Source organism: Dicentrarchus labrax, unplaced genomic scaffold (assembly GCF_905237075.1).
Source record: "Dicentrarchus labrax unplaced genomic scaffold, dlabrax2021, whole genome shotgun sequence".
NCBI lineage: Eukaryota > Metazoa > Chordata > Actinopteri > Moronidae > Dicentrarchus > Dicentrarchus labrax.
The window spans coordinates 1,457,413-1,481,512 of NW_026136714.1; the positions used below are offsets into that span (position 1 = coordinate 1,457,413).

General features: G+C 41.8%; 1 protein-coding gene and 1 long non-coding RNA gene across 30 annotated transcripts in view; one reads left to right on the top strand and one right to left on the bottom strand.

The window, feature by feature from the left end:
• Positions 1-24,100, top strand: part of rimbp2b (RIMS binding protein 2b) — a 101,549-nt gene that overhangs the window by 15,735 nt on the left and 61,714 nt on the right. The window lies entirely within an intron of this gene.
• On the bottom strand, positions 6,737-12,971 carry LOC127375577 (uncharacterized). The gene is made up of 3 exons (XR_007887384.1): positions 12,839-12,971; positions 10,752-10,859; positions 6,737-7,123 (listed from the first exon to the last, which is right to left on the bottom strand). It is a non-coding gene; the product is annotated as an uncharacterized LOC127375577 (long non-coding RNA).

Here is a 24,100-nt window from a genome sequence, read left to right on the forward strand (position 1 = left end):
GGAGGTGGGGGGTGGCCGAAATCAGATTCTTTCCCCCGGGCCCCCCTTAGTGGTTTAATCCGGCTCCCCTGCTGCTCATCTGACATAATAGTTTCCCCCCCAAAAAATATGGAAAAATGAACTGAATCTGAATTAAATTTACTTTGGATAATACTTTTTTTTATGTGTCACATTTTTGTTTTATTGATTTTGAACATAATACATCACTTTAGACTCTTTTCCCACCCACCTGTAAACTCGGAGCCATCAGTGTAGATTAAAAACAGAAAATAAAAGTAAAGTACTTAAATATATACACACATATACCCACATACCATAAAGACAATTTAAAGGGGGAAAAAAGGCGTGGAGGTAGAGTCTGTTGATAAATAAATCTCAGATTTTCAGATTTAAGAACAAGTTTAGTTATCAGGTCCTGATTCTACATATGTAAGAAATGAATCCCATATTTTATGGACTATATGAGCTCATTGATCTGTAATATTTTGGATAATACTGATTATACTCAACACGGTGTGTATTGGTGCCACTACAAAGCAGTGGAGGAACCTGTCTACTGGGGTCAAATGGTTAATTTCCTCACAGTTGAAATGCTGTTTGAACATACTGTTTTTTTTTTAACAATCTGCTTTAAGTGCTGTACCTGTTCAGTGTCATTTCCCTCGGAGTGAGGAGACCCAGCAGCCATGTTGTTGAAACCGCCATGGTCGGTAAACAGCAGGTTTCCAGAGCGAAGCTGGGTTTGTCTTCCTCAGGCTTCCTCCAGGCTGCGATCTCACAGCGGAGGCTGCTTGTAATTCCCCCGGCTTCCCCTGACGTCTGTGGTTCAATATGAATGAGCTGCATCGATTAGACCTCAGTGTGGTGCTTGCGCAAAGGGGATGAGTTGTGTGTGTGTGTGTGTGTGTGTGTGTGTGTGTGTGTGTGTGTGTTGTTTGTGGGGGGCTTCTGGCTTTCTGTCCTGTGTCTCCTCACCAGACTGTTGTTTTCACAGAGGGCGACATTCTGGGTGGCATCTTTTTTGCCGAACCATAAACTGAAGCTTTGTTATTAGCAGTTTCTTCTGGCGTGTTAATGAACAGTTAATGAAACTGATATTTCCCGCTGTAGTGATCTGAAGAGGAGGGGGGTGCTTGTTATTGACTGTGATGGTAACATAAGAAACTAGCAAAGCTGTCGTCTGAATCCTCTTCCTCTTTATGCTCCCTGGTTTGGATTCATAGCAGAAACGTACATTATATTCTCACACGCCTTTCACAACCCTCAAACCTTGGCACGCCGAGAGCGTGGCCTTCCTGTGTTAAAGTCCGCCAGCTGTAGTGTATAGGGTTGCGAGGTTAGCACTGCTGACTGTGATTGTTTGCATAATGAGGGTGGTGTGAACTTTATTTTTAAGCTCTCCGCCTGCTTGTGACAGGGCCACTTGATAATTAGCTTGTCAACATTTCTAAAGGGATCGCCTGCCATTTCAGTGACGTGGAGCAGCATTTTCAAAGCAACCAAATGTGAATTTTTTTTAAAAACTGGAATGTAAATGAATTTGTTAATCCGTCTAACCCCCTAAAGATCCTGCAACAGCTCTGTGTAAAGGACGTTTGATTGTGCAACAGGAGTTTGTGGTATGACTTGGCAGATGTTGCCCTCATTCAGCCCTAATTCACTGTATCTTCTGATAATTATAACATCCTTGAAAGAGGTCTGGTCACACAAAAGCTCTTCTGACGTACCTGCGGTGGTTGCTGGGAAACGAGCGCTTTTTGAAGTCAACATGCATAATATCGTGTCATTAAGCTGGTGTGTGTTTTTTACACCTCTCAGTCAACAGAGAAATGGACTGCGAGGAACAGGGGTATTGGTGAGGGGGTGGCTGAGTTGGTGGTGGTTTTTATTTATTTATTTTTAGTTCCCTCAAGTGGAAAAACAGCCGATTATGGATCCTGAAAGACTGGCGTAGCATCAGTAATTACCAACAGTCCTACGTAAGACTGAGTGAAGTGGTAATGAAAAACTGACAGAGCATGAGGCACTTCTTCAGCAAGCTCCATTAGCCCGCAGCTCTGTTATCTTATGATGGAGATGCGATCAACAAACCGCAGACGCACCCTGGTAGAGGTATCTTCCTCGCACACACAGCTGTCTGCAGCCGTCACATCTCTCCGTCTTACGCAGCGTGTGTGTTTTCCTGTGAGCAATCTTCATTAAAGTGAGGTTTTTTTACCTTTGCCCTAGAGATTTTGTACCTTTTGTTGCTTGTCCTCTTTTCAGGCATGCAGATTTGTGCTGAAGAGGGAATTTCACACATACTAAGTTAGCAAAAGTTAACATTTACATACCGTTTTCCACTGTTATTGGGCTCTTTTAGTGTGTGACTGCAGGAGTTTTGGAGATCAAGGAAAGTGACAGAAGAAAGAAGCAGTTCTCTGTCTTCACTTTCCTGCCTATAAATTATGCATCTACAGTTGGAAAATACAGTCATAGGAATATAATTAAAGTCTTTCACATTTAGATATAACATACAGTGCTTTAAATTAACCTGCACACACTAATCTGATTTAATCTGTTGTCACTTCAAACCAGCTTCAAGAAGATTTTCAACCACTTAAACCAGCTAGTAGACCTGTAACAATAACTGCTTTTGTAGGATGATATATTGTCCCAGAAATAACTGCAATAAACTATATTATTGTCCATTTTGGCATATTTATGCCACTGATTTAATAATGCAAGTGCACCCTTTTTAAGTTCTTAAGAATATTCAGACATCCAATGTGGAATGTAAAAAAGATAAAAGATATCCTTTATAAATAAAATGCTTAGGCGCTGCGGTCGAGTCTTATAATATTGTTTATTCTGGTATCATGTTGGCTAAAATGTTCTCATGTAAACAAACACCGAGGTCAGCAAAAAACAAACCTTATGTCATACAAGAAGTCCATATTGTGACAGACGGTAATTACATATATGATGACGGGCCTATGTAGAAGGTGAAACCTGTACGATGTTCTCAAAGCTGTCAAAGCAATCACCGCAGCAGTTTTCCTCCATATTTCAGTAATTAAAACACGCAGAGAAGAGTTTATTGTGAGCAAAATGACTCACTATCACCCATTAAAGGTCCAGTGTGTAACATTTAGGAGGATCTTTTGGCAGAAATGGAATATAATATTCATAGATATGTTTTCATTAGTGTATAATCACATGATAGTTGTGTTGGTTACCTTAGAATGAGACATTTTTATCTACAGAGAGAGTGAATCCTGTCCGACAGAGGCTGCCATGTTTCTACAGTAGCTCAGAACGGACAGACCAAATACTCGCTCTAGATTGCACCTTTTGACGAGTTTTATGACCACTGTAGTTTCTCCTACACACTCAGAACGGGAAGGCTGTAATCTGCAACTACACCACTAGATGCCACTAAATCCCCCACACTGGACCTCTTTTAATACAGCAATATATAGCTAAAGTTTGCTAACGTTAGCCGGCTTTAACCACTATGATCTACTGGTCATAAAGCAAGGCTGTATCAGCAAAACCTGTGAGTGTAATGAAGGTGCGTTTCATTGCTTGTGAAATTTTCATTTACGAGAGTAAGAATCTGTTATTCCTCCTTTTAAACTGTCTTGAAAAACTAACAGGAATGGCTGTAAAAACTGACGAGTTCGTCTTCCTCCCTCCCGCTCGGCTGCAGGGGTGAACTTGTGAGGTAAATTGGCAGGCTTTGTGGATGTCAAAAAATAAAATGGGCGCATCTGTCAAAGAGCGTTCGAAGCGTTGGGCATTTGATAGATGTGAGTTGCATGAACAGATGTGCTGTTTAAAGTGGAGAAGATTTACTGCAGTAATGTGATGTGTGATGTTTTGGCAAAGAGTTACGCAATGCAGTTCTCTTGGTAACTTTTTCCAAAAAGACTATTTCTGCCTCCATGTCTTCTTCCCGTGCTCCGATTGGCCCACCTGCATATTGAAAAGCTGCGGATGTGTCCCATTACCCATCTGTCTCTGAGTGTGTCTCATTGTCGCAGCTGAGATGGCAAGGGGCAAGACTTATTAGGGATGTGTGCAGTTTCTCCTTGGTTAACTCCTGCCCTCATAACTATTCATCACTGGGAGCAGGCCTACAGCCAAGCCTACGGGTTTAGTCGGGACGCGTTCAGTCGGATGGTCAAGTGAATCATCAGGCCGAGGCGCATTAGAGAGCCGATCATAAATATGCATCGCGCAGATTGGAAAAATCACACTCACCCTGCAGTATGGATAGATTGTGGGTGCCCATCATGTTCCTCTAAACAAACAGAGCTAAAAATATTCCCCCGGTGTCAACTCAATGTACTCTCTCCTACACCACCATCAACGCCACATTTATCACTTATTCATATTTCTTCATATTCAGAAAACATAAACATCACACAGGAAAGAGCTGAGAATCAATCTCCTTCTCGCTATAGGACGACGGCGTTGAGCCACCGTGCTGCAGATTTAAAGACACTTTGAACACTTTCCCCTGATGCTGCTTCCTGTGTGCAACCTCACTCAATCTCAGCACACAGGAAGGATGGAAGGCGGACGTTACAGGTGCAGATTTGCGGTTTTGTAATTTATTTGTGCAAGTGAGGATTGTAATTGTGTGTGTGTTTTTGTGTTTGTGCATGTATTGATGTGGGAGGCCCCCGCGCTGGGGGCCAACCACATGTTTACATCACTTGTAATGAAATTAGAGCCGCGTGGCGCCCACACTACAGGCCTCCACTGATCCTCTAATTCAATTACCCCCCTTATTAACGCTCAGATGCTGCTGGCTGACCCAGGACCGCGCTGTGCTTTTACTACACACCATTCTCTCAGCAGCCCTTTCTGCTCCTCCAGTGGACTGACTAGTTATCAGTCGTCATCCTGCTGATGCAGCGGGGTCGTCCGGGTTCCTCCTTGATATCGATGTGTTTGTTTATGGCTGAGTCTGGTGGCGAGTGCAGATTGAGAATCTAGAGTAAGATTGGAGCATATTTCAGCCTGTGTCTCATCAATTCTTGCTAGACCTGCAGTGATTATTTATAATATCCACTAATTTAGTGATTGTTTGTATGTAAGGTGTCAAAATGCTAAAATGCTAGGCTACAGGCTAAAAACACTGAGGTGTAGATTCAGACTCTCAGTTTATCCTGTACCTTTTTTTTCTCAGTCTGATCCAGGTTTGTTAAGGACAAAGCTTAAGTGTGCAACATCAACAGGTATTATTTGCACCCTGATGGTTGAAAATAGCTTTTTAGATTTTTGTCAGTGGCTTTCTCATTTGTTTTATAGACACTTCAAGCTGACTGTATTTCCATCTGGACCTCGTCCAGTTGTATGCAACCTCCGACTGAGATATTATTGCCTCTTTTCTTGTCAATAGCTTCCTCATTTTTTATCATACAGACACTTTGGACCAACTCAACGTTCATTTGCGTCCCCCCCCCCATTACATACACTGCAGTTTTTATTTTTAATTTATGGTCTTCCCACTTTAAAACCTCCTGTTGTATTTCCACTATTAAGTTCCTCCCAGACTATTAACAGTTACACATATACTCATGAGCAGTTCAAATGTCAGTAGGAAACAATTCAACACAAAAAGTGAAGTATTGAAGCGTTTTCTAAGTTTTGGTGTCTGCTCTGTCCACTTCTGAAAATGGATGATAAATATAAATATTTTCCGCCATAAACAGATACAGGCATTAGCATTACATTAGATATAATGGACAGAGCTTTCAGGTCTGTGAAGTGATGCAGGGGCAGCTCCATTAGCTGCAAAAAAGTATGATAGTATTGAGTCTTATGGAGAAATGAGCCGACTTCTCTCTTGATTTATGAGCTCAGTAAACACTTTCCTAATGAGTTTATGGTCTCAATCTCTAGTTTTAAATCTTCTTCCATACAGCATGATGTTCATTTAGTAAACGATGGTCCCAATTATAGTAAAACAGACCATAAAACAGGGTATGCTTTAGGGCGGGGCTACCTTGTGATTGACAGCTCATTCTCAGTGAGTCCGTCCAGCTCAACGCACCAAACTCAGATCAAACTGTCAAACTAGGCAGTGCTGATCAGAAATTGATCCAGATAAGTTGATTATTTCTCTCCTAAAATCTTAACAGCAACATATTTTCGTGAACTGTTTATCTGTATTATGAGATCATGTGTGGACAAACCAATAGGTGACGTCACAATGGGTTCACACATGGATATTAACTTTTCATATCACCCCTTCAAGGAACCAACAGGTTCCCAGTTCATCTTGCAGTGATATTTAATAGAAGAAGGAAGTAAAATGTGAGGTAAACATTGATATTTAGTACTTCTTACTTTTACTTAAAGCCCCCTACAAGGAACTTTCATTTTGTGTTGATAGTGGCTGCCCCTGTGGACAAAAGTGGTTTCTACCTCCTCGTTTTATTGATTTCAAGGAGAATCTGACCCGGTGGCATAACCATTTTGTTTATGTAGGTCATATAGAGGCAGCAAGCAGTATTGAATTGAGACTGTTTCATAACCAGTTAAAAACTCCTTGTAGTACCTTTTTTAATAATCAGATAATTGTTTCAACACTAATCAATGCACAGAGAAACAACAAGCTGTAAACATGGTTCTGACTCCTGTCTTGATTTCCTGACTGAGATACAAGCCTTGAATGTAAACTGTAAGACTGTGTTGCTGTTGGAACGAGGCCCATTGCCTCTCCGCTGTAACAGGTCTGCAAGGAGCTGGCGGGGATGTATGGCATGATTTAACAAGCAGGGTGTTTCTGGTGCCAGCACGCACACAGACAAGGGCAAACACACACACAAACATACGTACACACACAGCACTGTATGTAGTCAGTGGCTGGGCCTTTACTTTACCAGATAACGGTACACTTATGATTCTAAGATAAACGTTTATCGCAGCCTCATCAAAGATAGCAGAGAGAGGGAGAGAGTCCTTTCCAGTCTCCTCCAGGGTCAGGTGTTTCCGAGCCTGCTGACACCAGCCACCTACATCTACAGTCTGGCCTGTCGTGATGGCCATGGGCTTCAGCATCACACCGCTCTCTCTGTATTCACTCAGCAGTGGCGTGGCACCATTTCAGAGAAGAAAATCACCATTGCTGCAAAACATACAGATTTGTATGGAAGCCCATTTCTGCCAATGTGAAGTCATTATAATGAGAAACTTTCTCAAAATAATGACTTCATATCACAAAGTCATTATTTTAAGATGCTAAGTCAAAATATGAGAAACTCTCAATTATTTTGAGATACTAAGTCAATATTTTTTAGAAACTTTCTCATTATTTTGTCTAACATAATCTTTATTTTCCTCCTCACACGGGCGGAAATGAGCTTCCATAGATTTAAGATGCTGGTACAGTAAGGTTAAGTACAACATTTAAAATAAAAATACACGTAGTCCTGACAGTATCTTAAAATGCTGAACTAAAAGGGAGTACATTAAAAATAGCAGTAGAAACATTTGCTTCATATCACAGATTAAAAATGCTGGGGGGGGGGAAGTGTCTGAAGTTAAGCCGGTTAATGGGTTTATCACAGGTTTGCAGAATCCCCTGTCTTTTGACCCGCTTGAGTGCATGCATGATACAATGAGGCTAAATCATCTCATGCCCATATTCAGGATTTCAAAGCTAAATCTCTGCCAAGTTTCTCAATCTGTAGCCACTGCATTGAGCTTATTAAAATTTCAATCTGCTACAGGCTCTCTTTCTCGCCTCGCAGGATGAATGTGCCCTTTTAATAATGTAACCGGTTTTAACAAGATCGTAAAATGTTCATCTAACTTTCATAAGCCCTGTTAGCAAAGTGACAAATTCATGTGATGGCAGGAATCACTTTGGCAGTCCCTCAGTTTTAGAAATGAGAACACAGTTTTTTTTCTTTCTTTCGGCGCAGTTCCAGGGAGGCCGGAGACTTGTGCCTAAGTTTACAGCCGCCTGCGGGGGGGAAGGCAGTTGCTGTGTCACCCCTGTGGCTCTGAAATAGAGGTTAGTCATGATGGGGGAGATTTAGATTGGCCTTCTGGTAACTGATAGTGCTCCACTGAACACTCCCCTTCTCCTCTGCCTCATCTATAATGTACATGAGTTACACAGGGCTAAACCCTGAAAACGCTTTTTTCAGACGCAGCTCGGAGCATCTGCACACGTGATGGCTTTTATAATCCATTTATGACTGATGAGCTCTCTCTGTTTTTACACTCTTTAATACAGTGTGTAGTTCAGTGACATTAGGTGAACTGGGGCAGGGTCAGGGTGGCGTGAATGCAAAAGCTGCTGGCTGATTTAGCTGAGTGTGTGTGTGTGTGTGTGTGTGTGTGCTTGGTGCTCTCAGGCGTTGTTGGAGTAATGTGACCTTCATAGGGAGATTAAAATATGTAGCAGGCGTGCATTGATTTTTGGACTGGCTATTGGTATTTATGGACTCAGCCAGTGCATAAATATTGATACTCACTCTCCCTAAAGAAAGATGTGACTTTATCTATCTGTGTGTTTGAGCGCTCATGCACCGGATGAATTAAAAACATATGATGAAGATAGCACCTGATAAAATAAGAGTAATTGGTAGCTCATGTGTTTCGGTAACCTAAATCTGCTGGGTCACCCAGCAGCAGCTTAATAAGGTCATTCCCATTATGTGGTGGCTAATTACAATGCCTGTCGTTGAAGTCCCCAAGCTGCACGGTCAAGTAAAAGAGCAGTTTAAAGGGACAGTTCACATGTAAACACAATAAAAGTTGTTTTTCCTTCAAACCAGGGTGCTGTTTATCCATTTATTTTGACATTTTTAGCCATGCTAGCGATGTGGCTCTATGGATGGACCAATATTATTGGCCAATATTAACTTATCACAGATATATTGGTATCATATTGGCGTATATCTAGTGTGGGATTGTTTTCCATTATACATTTACAGGGTAAATATTATTTAATGGAGTTATTTGTTAGAGAAAGCAGCCTTCTGAGTACCTTTGCAAAATCATATAGGTGCAAAATCCAGCTCAGAAAATCCCCTTAATCAGCCGCCATATTGGTAATCGGTGAAGTTTTCCCCCCTCTAAAATCAGTATGGGTCTCAAAAAACCATATTGGTCGGGCTCTAGTCTGTTGGTTGGTTGGTTGGTCCACCATTAAGGTCCAGACTGAAATATCTCACTAGCTGTTGCATGTGGACAGATAGCCATACATTATAAGATAGAAAGTTGTGTGGTGTAAACAATGCAGCGACTTTGAAAGTTATTGTTTATGTAAGGATCCCCATTTAAAGCACATGTGTGTGCCTTTTATTCTCCCTGGTAGGGTAAGGTATGATACACAACAGGAATCCTGAACCAGAATCGTTGGGGACGCTGTATTTATTTGGTATGTACCTTTATCACCTGGCCGCCATCGCCCCTGTCCATCAATACTACTACAACTACTACTACATACTCCGGATTAGCTCCAAAAATACGGTTCACTCAGCGGCAAATGCTCTTAATACAGCATGTTTTTTAAAATTATTTATCTTTTTATTTCATAAATATACTGACTTGTAAAACACCGGCTTTATTTTGAAATCTTTGTGTAATTGTAAATCATCAGGAGGTTGGTGATTGTGCTCAGTCTAGTGCCCCTTAATTAGATTGGTGCCTGGGTGGAATTAAAGGCCAACGATGGCTGCCAGCGTTTCTCATACAGACAGAGGAGCTGACTGATAAGCCGGCCACTCACGGTGTCAGAGGAGTTGCGATGAGCTGTGTCTGTGTCTGGAGTGCTGTTATTGTATCCCGCCATAACCCTCTCTCGCTTCCTCCAATTGCTCCTTTGTCTCAGTCGGGAATGCTTGTTCATCAGAGCGTTTTGTTCAGCGGTTAGGCGTTTTTTTTCTTTCTTTCTTGGAGCTTGTTGTTGACAGTTAAGCTCAGACTATAGACTACATTTGAGATGCCATGCGCTGTGAGGTTTTGTTCTTTAGTAGGTACTTTGGGATGAGTGTGAGGGGCAAGTGGTCCTGACAGAACGACTTGGGGATGACTCACCCTGCTGACATGACTTTTTGTCCGAGTTCACCAGAAAAAGGTTGTTTTCTGGGTCATTTGCTTAGATTGCATCTCGCTTTGTCTACTTTTCGCTCTCTTTCTCAGTTTTTATTTTTCTCTCAGGTCTCAGGTATCACACAGCTTTCCGGTGAGATGAAAGCCAGCTCGGGAAAGTCCTGTGAATGTGCCGATTAAAGCAAAACCTGAGTGAATAAACATCCACTATATTTTGAATATTTTATCGGCATCCAAAAAAGATAGCAGGGAGCCAATGCCCCGCTCTCAGAGCTGCATCTAAATGTACTCTGCTAACTTAAAGCGTAGTCTGACAGAGGTCTTAAAGAGCAAAATATGGCACTGAGCCACTTACTGGGGACTGAATATTTAACTTGTGCTGCCTTGGAGAGTAAGAGAAGACTAGAAAATGGCTGGGAGTCAAAAAAACTGTCCGTTACCACGTGGCCGTTATGTTGGCCTGGTTCATATTACTTTACTGTGTCTGTGATGGCGTGTTATTGGCGGACTGACGCTATCCCAGCATGCAGTAATTTAATCAGCAGGCTTGGATAGCAGCATGGACTTCGGCTGAACTTCAGGATCAGGTTGCAGACCGCAGTTTCAGAGTTCTGTGAGCAGAGGTCCGTCTACCTTGCTCGCTCGTCTCTGCTACAGTCCGGACAGACTCTTGGAGACAGCAAACCTACCTGTTTACTACCTGCTACTTGTCTGGACATGAGGGAACTAGTCTTCAAGGCTTGCACTGTCTCTGTGTGGGAGAAGGTAAGGCCAGGCCGGTGAGAAGAGAAAGTAACCTACAGTGAGGGTGAGAATTCAGGAGGTCAGTGGGAAGTTTGGTCAGGCGGATTGAAGTATGTCTGTTTGATGTTTTCACGAAGGGACAAGTAGCCAGTTTCTGTCAATGTCAAAGTCTCCTGACCTGTTCTTTCAGCAAATACTCTAATCTTCTAAAAGAAGATTAAAGTATTCGCAGAATTTAATGTTTCATTGTTAACAAGTGCTTTTTTATCCAATTTCCCTTTTCAAATTCAGTTTGGGTGATGTTAATGTAAACCGTTTACTATGTAACATGTTGACATTAACAAGGCATTTAGTCTCATATCCAGTATTAATTTTTACATAAAGCCTAAGAGCTTGAGATAGCTCTGCCTCCTCCGTCTCCCGAACTTTCTAGAAACAAGCATCATTACTTCATGAAACAGGGCACAAAGGGGCAGATTCCTCCAGCTGACAGTGGATTTAGTTAGAGCTTAACTTTCAGGGAGCTCACTTTGTTGGCTCTGATGATAGATGATACATTTTATGCAAGTGAGCTGGGCTGCAAACCACCAAAAATGTTCATTATTTTTAAAATTTGATTAATCATTTAAGTCTATAAAACATCCGAAAATAGTTAAAATGTTTGTCAGACAAAATAAAACAGGAACTTGTGATAAACAGTCCAATATCCAAAAATATTCAGTTTGCAATATAAAAAAGACAAAAGCAGTAAATCCTTATATTAAAGGTGCTGGAAGCAGATAATATTTTAATATAGTAGTTCTTACTTTAAAGGTCCAGTGTGTAACATTTAGGAGGAAATATAATATCATATTCATAGGTATGTTTTTATTAGTGTATAATCACCTGAAAATAAGAATCACTGTGTTTTCGTTACCTTGGAATGAGACAATTTTATCTACAGAGGGAGCCATGTTGAACCGTCATGTTTCTACATTAGCCCAGAATGGACAAACCAAACACTGGCTCTAGATAGGGTTCACGTTTTTTACAGCCTCCTACATACTTGGACAAACCAAACACTGGCTCTAGATAGGGTTCACGTTTTTTACAGCCTCCTACATACTTGGAACTGGAGGGTGAGGTGAGGGTTTCGCAATCATGGAGATGTAAATATAACACTGGCTCTAGATGGCTCACGAGTTTCCTTTAAGTTAATTATTAAAGGACCAGTATGTAGGATTTAGTGGCCTCTAGTGGTGAAGTTGCAGATTGCGTCTAGGAAAAACTACGGTGGCCGCAAGACTGTTGCCTGTCAATCAATTTGCGTAATTATTCCAGCTCTAAAAATGACCTTTTTTAAGATTTAATTAACAGAATTTTGGATGTATGTGTGAGCTGCCTCTAGTGGTACGCAAATGTATTTATAAACATATCATATATACATATTATACTATCAAAATACTACAGAATTTTATCATGACAATTTGTTTATTTTGTTTTAGCGTTCATGCACGTAATGCTCGCATACGTCCATGCTTTGTTACGAGCTAAAATGTGATTGCAGTGGTTCAAAAACACTGCAGGCGTGGCTCCAACAGGAACTATTGGGAAGAGAAGTATGGACCAGGAGGACTCCTTTTCCACCAAATTAGCTCAACAGTCAATAATAAATAAATAAATAAATCTTCTTATTAGGAATAAACCTGCCTCCTGTGTGAACTGTCTGTAGCTGAATAGTGTCGGCCTACGCTGCTGTATCTTAACAATGGACATAATGGTGGTACTTCGAGAGCCTGATATTTTCTACCTGGTATAAAAAGTTTGAAGAACACTATAAACACACTATACCACGTGAACAAAAGAGGAGCGTGCAGGGCCGTGTTCATTACAGTAACATGACCAGAGTGGAAAGTCACTCATTATTATTCAAACATTAAGCCCTACCCAATAGGGCCTGATCATTCAATAGGCTACACTGGAGCTGCTGTGCTGACCTGTTGTTGCATAATGCCGAGCTAGCATATACATTTACCAGCTGGGAGTCCTTTACCTGCTGTTGTTTGTGTATTTGTGGTGGATATTAAGCCGATTAAAGAGGCAGGGCGTCTGGTATTTCCTTGCTGCATTGCTGCCATAAGCACTGCCTTCGACTTAAAGAATGCCTCTCCCCTCTTTCTCTCTCTGCACTGACGATGACTCACACTCCAACACACCCTGCAGAAATCTCCTCTCATGCATCCGAGAGAGAGAGAGAGAGAGGGAGAGGGAGAGGGAGAAGGAGATAGGGAGGGATGTGTTCTTTTACGTGGCTCTAACACACAATACCTGTTCATGTGTCCTGATCTACCTGCTGTGTCTGTCTGCTTACAGAAATACCTGTACTCATCAGTATTCCCTATGGTTCCCTGCAGGGCGGAAATGCAGCTGGTGTTTTTGCACTGCTTGACCCTTGGGTGTATTTTGCATTTATTCGGGCAACCGAGGGGCTTCAAGAGTGCATTTACATTCATCGGATGCATTTAATACCTCCCTAAAAAAAGAGAAGGGAGCCCACGTTTGAGGTCTTTATTTTAGCAGAGGGACTTGAGAGTCAGATCAAAGCATTAGCAAACATTGCATCCATAAAGACTTAGGTGCAAAGGTGCCATTTATAGATTGTTCTCGTGATCCTCTCACCGTGGGCTGCCCTCCAGTGAGCGAGCTAACATTGTGTGACATTTGCAGTGATGCTGAAGTCCAGCCTGCACGTGCTGCAGTGCCGTAGGTCCGCTGCCCTCGGGCCTCCGCTTCTCTGGAAATAGAAAAAGAGCAAAGAGACCGAGCGTGATTAATGGCCATGTATGTGCAGCATAAAACACAACAGGCCTGTCTGCCGCCATTTCCTAACACACGGCCCCACAGGCTGAGAATTACATAACAGAATCTGCGAAGTTGCTCATGCTGATTCTTAATTGCTGCGGTTCGTTTATTGTGTGTGATTGCGGCTGCGCGGCCTTGTGCGACACACGCGTGTCAGGTGGGATAACAGTCTCGCCGAGATGTGAGCGGTTTCAGATTCTGAGTGGTTTGCCCTGCAACGGATCGCTCTCCTCTTATTTACCATGCCCCCCAGTTCAGCTCTCAGGACCGTCTTTGGAAGAAATGTTTTATCCCCCCCCCCCCTTGCCAGTCTGGATTTGACTGGCACTCTGTTTTTTTCTGTTAAGAATGTGCTATTTTTAGCGCACTGTGTCAAAACACGGCTGTCTCATCCTGTGTATGTATGTGCTCACTGAAATAACTTCCCTTCCCCAGAAGGCTTGAGTGGTCTCTTCAGCTTCATGTGCTGAAGCCCCGTTTGTTGTGCTTCACACTGCATGCAGACCCATTACGCAACCCTGTGCATCAGCCGTGGGGCCACCGGGCCAGAATGGCAGCCAGCTACCAATCACTCTCCTTCCCGTCTTCCCTTTTTCTTTCTCAGTCTCTCTGTTTTTACCCTGACCCCTCTTTGTTCCTTTCTTAGTTGGGACTTCTCAAGGTAAAGGAGGCTGCATGGTGCACTGATTTGCTTGTATACCAAATTACAGCAGTGTGTTTTTTAGGGAGTGGGTAAAAGCTGTGTAGTGCCGCTGGCATGCAGTGCGGTTCTCTCTCGGTGTACTGGAGTGTGAAGGCAGGTCAGTGGGGGCCAGCGGAAGAGGAGAGGATGATCTGTCCTTTGATGTCAGTGGGCTTCCTGCGCGCTCTGCCTCATCTTAATGCAAAGTAGAGGGTTGCATTTTCAGAAATATCAGACCTCTGAATGGATATAGTCTGCAATACTCCACTACTTGTTCGATCTGCCATATTCCACAGTGCTCTTGGCAGGTTTAAGAGAGCCTTGAATGTGCCCTGAATTCATAATAAGTGTAAACATGCAGGTAATCAGATTTCATTGTATGTCTGTAAGTGATGGTTTCCTAGTTAGGATTTTATTTAAGGAGGACCTAATTTCCAGCTCTATAGACTCCACTCGAGTATCTTTGCATAATTCTCTCTTCCATAACATCTTTCTTAATCTTATACTCGGCCTTCATGCAGCCAGTTCATCCTCTGTCTGAAGCCAGTTGTCTCTTTTAGTCCCCCCACCCAGCTTTCTTCTGATTGGCCAACTTTATAAGCTCCCAGTCCAGTAGCCGCAAGTGTAGTGGCCTAGCCGTGTAATAACAGCGATGGCGTCCGTCGCGTGATGCACATTGGCCCAAAAATACTTTTTCCTGTAAGGTTACATTGTAAAAGAAGCGGCTGTAACACATTTTGTGTCAAACCAACAATCAGAATTTTATCCATTCCGTCCGATAACATTTTGAAAGTCTAGAAGACTTGAGCAGCTTTCATAGGAAGTAACGTGGCGCCGCCTCCAACATTGCATCCAGCTCTCTCTATACATCCACGGTTAGCAGCAGTTTAGGGTTAGCTAATAGATACAAGTAAATGTCCATCAGTGAACTCCTTTAAATCCCTGAGAGTTACAGCAGAAAAGAACAACTGAAAAAGCATTTTCTGCATACAAACATTAGTGCTTAGTTTAAACATGGATATAGCATAGTCATAACTTTATAGCCTAAATTAAAATGAAGTTACCTGATATATCGGGTCTTGCACCGATACTCTGCCATGTGAATGACCTCCCATCAATGTCCCGGTAACTGTTTATAGTTCAGGAACTCCGGCAGCAGATGGCCTGACCTTAGCTTAGCTTAGCACAAAGACTGGAATGGAAACAGAGAAACAAACAGCCTGGGTCTGTCCAGAAGTAAAAAATAACACTACCACTACTACTGCTGTAGCAACACCTCTAAAGCTCACTGTTTAATACGTACATTGCTTTAATCTGTACAGAAGTTTCCAGTCTTTATGCTTTAACCTAACGGGTTGCTGGTTGTAGTGTCTTCTTTAAAGGACGGATATGATCCGTGGTATCTATCTTGTCGTCTAAATGTCAACAAGACAACAAAATGTCGCAAACTCTTTAAGTCATAAGAGTGGAGTAGTTAGAGTTTTAGGTACTAACTGAACCACGTTCTGTGCAAACTTCTGCAATTTCTGCAACACACATCGTAACAACTTTGGAATTTAAACAGAGAAATTACAGGCAGATTATGTTCCACAAATTAAAAGCCCATTATCTTCCATTTAAGTCCACTCAGTGTGTGGAGAGTATGACTGCTTTGACATCTCACACTCACTGAACCTCAGACATCAACATTTAGCTGAGACTCCATTAAGGTGGTAAATGAGCCTCAGACGGATACTTGAAGTAGTTCAGAGTTTTAATTAAATTAACTGGGATATCAGAGGAGTTATGTTGACCCTCTCACGCTCGCTTTCACTCACATGCCGCCTATTTTATTCCCTCTGTTGCATTACCTTTTAAAGTATGAAAAATGAGACATTCTCTATGATAACACAATCCACGACAGTGCAGTATGTGTGCGAAGAAAAAAGACTTTTAGAGTGGCACTGTATTCTCTGTGGGGAAATGAGAACTTGTATGTAGATGTAAAACCTTTTGCCAAACAGCGTCTCTTCAGTTTCAACTACAAACTTTTGCTTTGCCAGCACAAATGCCATGGTAACTGCTGAGAGCGGTGCAACATTTGCTTAAGTGTTCTCAGTGGAAAGATAATCAGCGTGGTCCTGTGTTACACAAAGAGAAGAATATGGCTTATTCTGCAATGTGTATTCTCTGACTGTACTTGACTTGTTACTGTATGCTATGCTAGCAGCTATGCAAAAGGACGATACAGTGTAAAAGCGGACATGCTTGTTGTGTTCAGACTTTTTAAACATACTAGCAGTGTATGAGGGCTATTTGTAGTGAGTTCCAGTAAGCCTAAACTGCTTGGATCAGTGCTAGTGTTGGCTCTGTTCCCTCCAGACCAGCCCCTGCTGAGTGGAGGCAGCACAAATGGCTGGCGGTACAGTAGTGTCCTTTCTGAGAACACACACACACACACACACACACACACACACACACACACACATTCTACACTGCTCTCACTCAGGTCAAGCCAAGTCAAGTCAATTTTATTTATACAGTCCAATATCGCAAATCACAATTTGCCTCTGGGGGCTTCACAGTCTGTAGAGCATACGCAACCTCTATCCTTAGACCCTCGATTCAGATAAGGATAAACTCCTTTAACAGGGAAATAAATGGAAGAATCCTCAGGAAGAGCCACGGAGAATGGACAGTCATGCAATAGCAAAAAAATCCTGAATAAGATGCATGAGAGCTGGAAGCTTTTAGCTGCTGCTCCTACACATGGACTGTAGAAATAAAAATGGATGTTGTCTCAATGACGTCACCCATAGCTTTCTGAAGAGCTTAATTTCTCCTGACTCCGCCGGCTCCACTGCTTAATCCAAAAATGGGCAACTACATGGAGTGTGGGTGGAGCTGAGGCGGCTGAAGGAAGCCCAGTTAATGCACCCACCTGTGATACACCCTTAATTATGCATACATTTAAGCCTTAATATAATTTAAACAAGTAATATAAAGATTTACCCTGATACATTTGTCATAAAGTGGGAAATTATCCCAAAACAGACCAAAACAGTTTTTGTAACAGGCTGTGAACATGTTTATTTCTGCTGTTAAGTTGTGCATTTTAATATGGGGCCTTATGGACATTGACTCATTACTGGAGCCAGCCTCTAGTGGCCGTTAGAAGAACTGCAGGTTTTGTTGCTCTAGAGATGGCTATGTCAGTCTATTGGTTCGTCAGTTTGTCGGTTGGCCCACCCAGAATGAAATATCTTAATATCTCCTGCAGTATTATTTAAGTTTTAATGTTACTTCAACGCCCCCTGGAAGCTGAATAGTATTGAAAATCCAAACCTAATGATGACCTGGTGGTGGGATTGAACCTATGACCTCATGTTTTTAAGACAGACATGCACTGAGGCAACGTATCACACAGCAAATAACTGTGTACATTGTAAAACACGTGTGAAGAATATGGATCCAGGATCACATTAGTTAGGTGTCCGTGTGACCTCCTCTCCAGGAAAGAGGACAGGTCCACTTTGTCTGGCGGTCTCCAGATATGTGACGTCACCTTTCGTGACAGGAAGGATGAAATTATTCATCACAGTAACTAACCTCTCTCCGTCTCCCACACACTCGTCTGTTTTGGACCCTTCTGAGTCAATTTTTCCAAAGCAAAAAGCAAAATCTTTTTTTTAAATATCAAATTGGAGTTCATAGTGATAGAAATGTAGAGTCCAATGATTGGCAGGTTGGAGTGGTGTTTTTCTGCTGTTTATCCTCTCCCCTGTGTGCGGGAATCAAAGTCCTGACAGCCTCTCTGATTTCTGGATGAGGACCAGCGAGCATATTGACAATCGAGCCTTGTGCAGCAGGAGCAGCAGCATCCATCCACTCCAGGCTCTTGTTTATATGCTAATGTTTGACTCCGTCGCTCCCGCACGGCCCGACTCACTTTCTGTTGTGCTGTTGGTCATGCACATATTAATCTTAAGTCCTATTCAGTGTGACAAAAATGTCACCTGTGATGATCTTTTGTCTGGAGCGTCTGCTATATTTAGTTGAGCAGCAAAGGTCCGTTGATTACAAAATTTACTTCACTGTGACTTCTGGGGCGCCACAGGGCCAAAACAAAATTAGTTTCAGATTTGCAGTCCTCATTTACCCCGGAGTTACAGGGCTCTCTGCTGTAAAAATAAGTAATTTGTTTTCACTTGAGCCTCAGCAGGGACGCCTCCTCATTTGTTCCAAGCCACTATGTCAGTGTGACCACCGTGTCTGTCTGTGTACATTCTCTGATTATGCTTCCATGTATGTTTTGCTCCATTTAATAAATTCCTCGAGCATTTCTGTTGCTATAAAATAATTTTAAATACTGTAAAGGGTAAATTATTTTTAGCCATGCCAGGGGTCGTTAGTCTGTCGCTTGTCACTGAAATATCTCAACAACTATGGGATGGATTGCATTTATGGTTCCCATACGATGGATCATAACAACTTAAGTGATCCCCTGACTCTTCCTCCAGTGCCACCGTGAGGTTGACCTTTTGTGGTTTTGAGTGAAATGTCGAGACAAATACACAGACAATCTATACAGAGAGGATGAATTGCAGTGACTTTGGTTATAATTAGCAAATGTTAGCACAATAACACGCTAACCCAGTGGGTCTCATATTGTAGGGCTAGCTATTTATGTAAGGTACAACAGTTTGCTGGTGCTGTTGTGCTGAACTTTATTTAGCTAAAGATGGGGTTTCTATTTTATAAGTTGCTTTCCCTATCACTGTTAATGATTGATAAAACTTGTAGGATGGGGGTGTGCACTAAACCAAGATGATGAACATGTTACATGTAAAATATCACACTTGTGTATTATGATATTTTGGTTTGGTGATTATTTGGTAATTGGTAATGTTAATCTGAATGTTCATATGGCACACTGATAAACAACGACACGACCCGTGCTTTAGACTCTTCGTCTATGAATATAAAGCTGTTAATCTATTAATTCTGTAAAATGCCCTTGATGGCACATGGAAATAACTTCATGCGCAAATGGGTCTCACACACACACACACACACACACACACACACACACATATAAGCTCTGGCACTGTTACTTCGTGTGTCTGATCTATTTGTTGTCTCTCGTCTTTTTATTTACCTCTCTGCCTGTTGTGTTTTCCTACGCCTTCCCTACAGATTGTATTGCAAACATTACGATAATAATAGAACTGAATCAAATTTGTCTGTATCCATTGCTGGCATTATTTAGCTTCTCCATCTGACCACTTGTATGATTTGGCACTTGGGCGCTGTGGGCAGCAAGTCCTCGCTCAGGTAATGACCAGTAATTGAGTGTCCTGTAAATTGGCAATGATGGTTAGAGAGTGTACCCCCCCCAGATGGGAGGCAAAGGCGTCTGTTTCTGCTGCGATTGTGCCAGACTCCTGTGGGGTGAGAGCCTCACTCTTTATCTCCTCCTGGGCACCACCTGTCTCCCATTAATGGATACAGGATCTCCTCACCCACACCCTAATGTGAAAACTCCTCGCATCAGAGTCTGTGTGTTTTTTTTGCTGAGGCCAAAAGCCAAGTCTGACACCTCATAATAATCAATTCGCAGACAGGCAGCCTTTCTAACTCACATGTTTACAAGCAGATGATCCTCTGCAGCAGGCTGCGGACGACCTTCCTCTCCATCTTCCTCTTTCTCTGGCATTAAAGACCCATTAATGGACACCTCTGTGGGGCCAGGCTGACAGCAGCTCTTGGCAAGCATTGAAGATTGGGCTGAGGGAGGGATGTTACAGCCTCAGGTTCAGGTTAGAATCTGCTTAAGTCTCTGCTTGAATTAAATGGAAACAATCCAGTGTCGCACCACGCAGCTCATGACTGTTTACAGCAGCATCGTAGAAACTATATTTTGCCAACATTAAGTTTGCTCCCCTTTTGACAAAGGATATAAAAGTTAAGGTGTACTCATTATATTGGTTTTGCAATCTGGAGAGCAAACTAATTGGTCACCAGCTGTTGAAATGTAGTTAATGAATGGAAAGGCAATGAAGAGCTGTTCCCTGCATCCAGTACAGCTCCTCCCTGCAGGATGGAGCAGCATATGTCTGTGGCTCTGGCTCACGATCAAAGTGGGAGACGAGCCACCTCAGCTGGCGACAACCCCTTCGCCTGTAACGGTCTGATCTCTCACCGCAGGGGCAGGAAGCTAGTGCAGAATTAGCGTTTGCTAAGGGTTTTATCGTAACATTCAGTGTGAGCAAAGAAAGACAGGGGACGCACCATCAGAGCTGGTTAGTGCAGACTGTGTGTCAAAGTCTGCTGCACTAATGCTATGAATCACAACAGCATCAACACGGAGGTGTTATTGCTGTTTGATACAGTAGAGCACAGGGGCTAATCCAGTGGGTGGAAGAGGGAGTCCCTGTGCTCCCGTGACTCCTCAATCATTTTATAAATTACAGGTGGAGGTGAAATTATTAGACATAATTGCCATAGGTGTGTGCCAAAGGCTGCAACAGTTTGGATCTGAAGGATCACTGTATATACCTCGTAATTATCCATCTTAGCCTACCTTGACATTTCATAGGTCAGTGATTTTGCATTACCAGGGACATCGGGATAACACTGGATCAGAACAAATAGGACAGCATGTAATATTTTGTGTTATAATCAGCTTATCTGGTTGGGGCCCAAGTGTGCAGACAAACAGGCAGCCTGGTTCGATGTGAATTAATTTGATCATGGCAGGTTTGCGAGATTCTCTTCCTCTGTTGGCTTCTGACTGAGAGGGGCGCAGATGTGAGAAGCACATTGACGTAGACGGGGAGTGAGCGATACTGGCAGAGTCATGACAGCATGAAGGGAAATATGGCTGCTCCTTTTTTACTAATTTTTTTTATTTTTTATTTTTTACAAAGGCATGGTTGTTTTATGATATGTCTGCTAGAGTCTGTATCCAAACTGTCCAGTAATTTATATTAAGATATAAAAATGCAGACCTCTGCCAAGTCTTATAGGATATGCAAAACTGCAAAGAGTTGGACACGTTGGACCGGATTAATCCAGAAAAATTGCATCCCTGGTTGTTTATTTCTTACATACCTGCTGCATTTGTTTCTACAGTGATGTTTTGTTGTTGGCTTTGTTTAGTCACAGCACACTAGTCACTTTATTTGGTCATAGACACCAAAACATTATTCACATATCTGCCTTTTGATCCAGATTTTCCTCCCGATGCTTCACCCTTCCACCCAGAAAAAATCTGGCCGGTAGTTTTTTTTTTTTAACCCTGCTGACAGACAAACAAACACACAAATGGCACCGAAAACACAACCCTGGCGGAGGTAATGATGTGAATGTTTTTTAGTATGAAATATTGTGTAGTTTGTACAACATATCTAATTATACAGCAGGAAATTTGACTTTAAATACCTGCAAGGCAACATTGCAGTGATCACTGCTGTCCAGACACATGTGGCCAGATCAACTTTGTGGCTATTTAGTCTGACCTAATCAAATTTTCTAACTGCTTCATTTATATCTATGTGTGCCAATAGGCATGGACCATTTGGGTAATGATTGCAGAATATAACCCATAATTTATCCTCATATTATGTATTGTAATACAGTTTAGTATTGTGATACAAGATTTTGCTAATCCAAAATACATTTTCAAGAATGATTATCCAATTACCAAATGTATAAAAAAAAATTTGAAAACTGATTTAATATTAAGTTATTGTGTTCACTATTTGGGTTCATTGTACAGTTTATCAGTTGGTCTCTACTGTTTCAATACATAAAATAAGTCACATAGTCACACTTCTGTGTATAAATATGTACATCTAACTCATGACTTGCCTAGGGGGCTTTCATAATTTATTTAAATTTCCCTCAGACATTCGCTCATAATAAAGACACTTAATCAGTATTCACTGAAATACAGATGACCATCTCTATGGAACAATCCACTTCCATCACTACAATCAGTATCTACATTATCTTTATCCAAAAAGCATCTGAAAAGGTCTCTAATTAGCAAAGATTGTATATTGTACATTTCTATTAATGTTGCTTGAAACTTTGTGTTACGCAATGTTTTCTTTATATCTGAATTATTTTCTTTTAAATTTCAAATATATCACAAAAACAATCGCAACTTGCACGTAGGACAATCAAGTCCATCACCCCCAAATCCCCCTGCCCATCCCCCAGGAACTAGACCATGGGTAAATTTATGTACAGCCAGAGATCCACACAAAAATATATCTATATAAATGTAGTAAATAGGATATCTTCTAGGTGGATATGACACATGAGGTCTCTAATCCACTGGCCATATGTTGGAGGGAGAGAATCCCTCCATTTGAATACGATAAGCCTCCTGGGCATCATATTCATCTTGCACACATTAAAAGGAGCATTTATTGGGGCTACGCCAAATAAAAAGACAGCACTTGGTACCTCTGACATTAGTGAACATACTTACAGATACTAAAAGCTTATTTATGTCATCCACATTTAAACTGACAGCAGGTCACATTAGTTATTAGCGTTACAGACAATGGGAAGGTTGTTGTTCCTGCTTACAGATGAGACTCGGAGGCTCACATTTGCTGAAGAACCTTGACGCCAAAGATAAGATTTAAAGTGATTTGAATCACCTAATTACAGTCTGTTAATGCCAGGGCGTGTTCTCTCTGCGCCTGTATCGGAGGCCAACAGGCTGCTAAAAGGAATAAACAGCATCCTCCACTCGCAGTTGCATCATATTAGTGGCCCTTGATTCATGGTTCATTTGTTCTGCTGTTTGCTCCCCTGCTCAGTTTCCAGTGTTGACACTGCCTCCTGAGGGGTCGAACACTCTGTCCGGGCCGCTCAGAGAGCAGTCCATCATCTCGGTAGCTCATCTACCTGCACGGCTACTGGCCGCTCTAATGAGACTGAGCCAGCCGTGAAACAGCGTATTTACACTCAGGCCATCTGGATCCTTCAGCTCCTCCACCCAAGTGATGCTGCACGTCTCTTGGAAAGGTTTTCAGCATTTTTTAATACATTTTAAGTTATTTATTCAAGCAATTCTGGCATCTTCTGGCAGTAAAATATTATAGTAAATGTGCTGGCCTTCGTTTGAGGTTGATATGACAGTCTGTAGCAACACTGGGAAGCTAATATGAATGCAAGCTGAGTCTAGCTCTTCCATCTTTTGGTGAAATTGGGGCTTGGATATTATTTTGGCCACTGCGCCATTCATTTCTATAAAATTATTGCCGGGTTGTTTATATTTTGAAATATTAGTCCCAACAGGACCTCACAGTGCTTATTGTGAATCTGGCCCAGAGTGATTGATTTTGCAGGCGAAAAGAAATTGGGATGCAATTTTCAGCTTTTCTCTGTCAGAAAGAAATTGCACGGGGAAAAAAAAACGTTGTGTTTTTTGGTAGCGCTTGTTTGGGAGTGATACCCAGCCTGGCAATGAGCTCTGTCTGAGAAAGAACTTTGGGTTGAGTATTGGTTTTATTTGACTTGGAATAGATTGTCTTATAATAGTTTTATATGAAAAATGGCTGTGTGTGGAAAAAAACATGCAGCCATTCTTTCATTTTCTTGCAGAATTTTTATGGGATTTGAAGAAGCTCTTGCAAATATTCAGTGGGTTGGTTGAATTTGCACTGATTCTTTCTTTGATCAAAAACACCTAAAGCAAGGATCAATAAGATTTACTATCAAAAGAGACATTTTGGCCAGAAAAAAAGTAAAAAGTTACATAGAAAGTAAAGT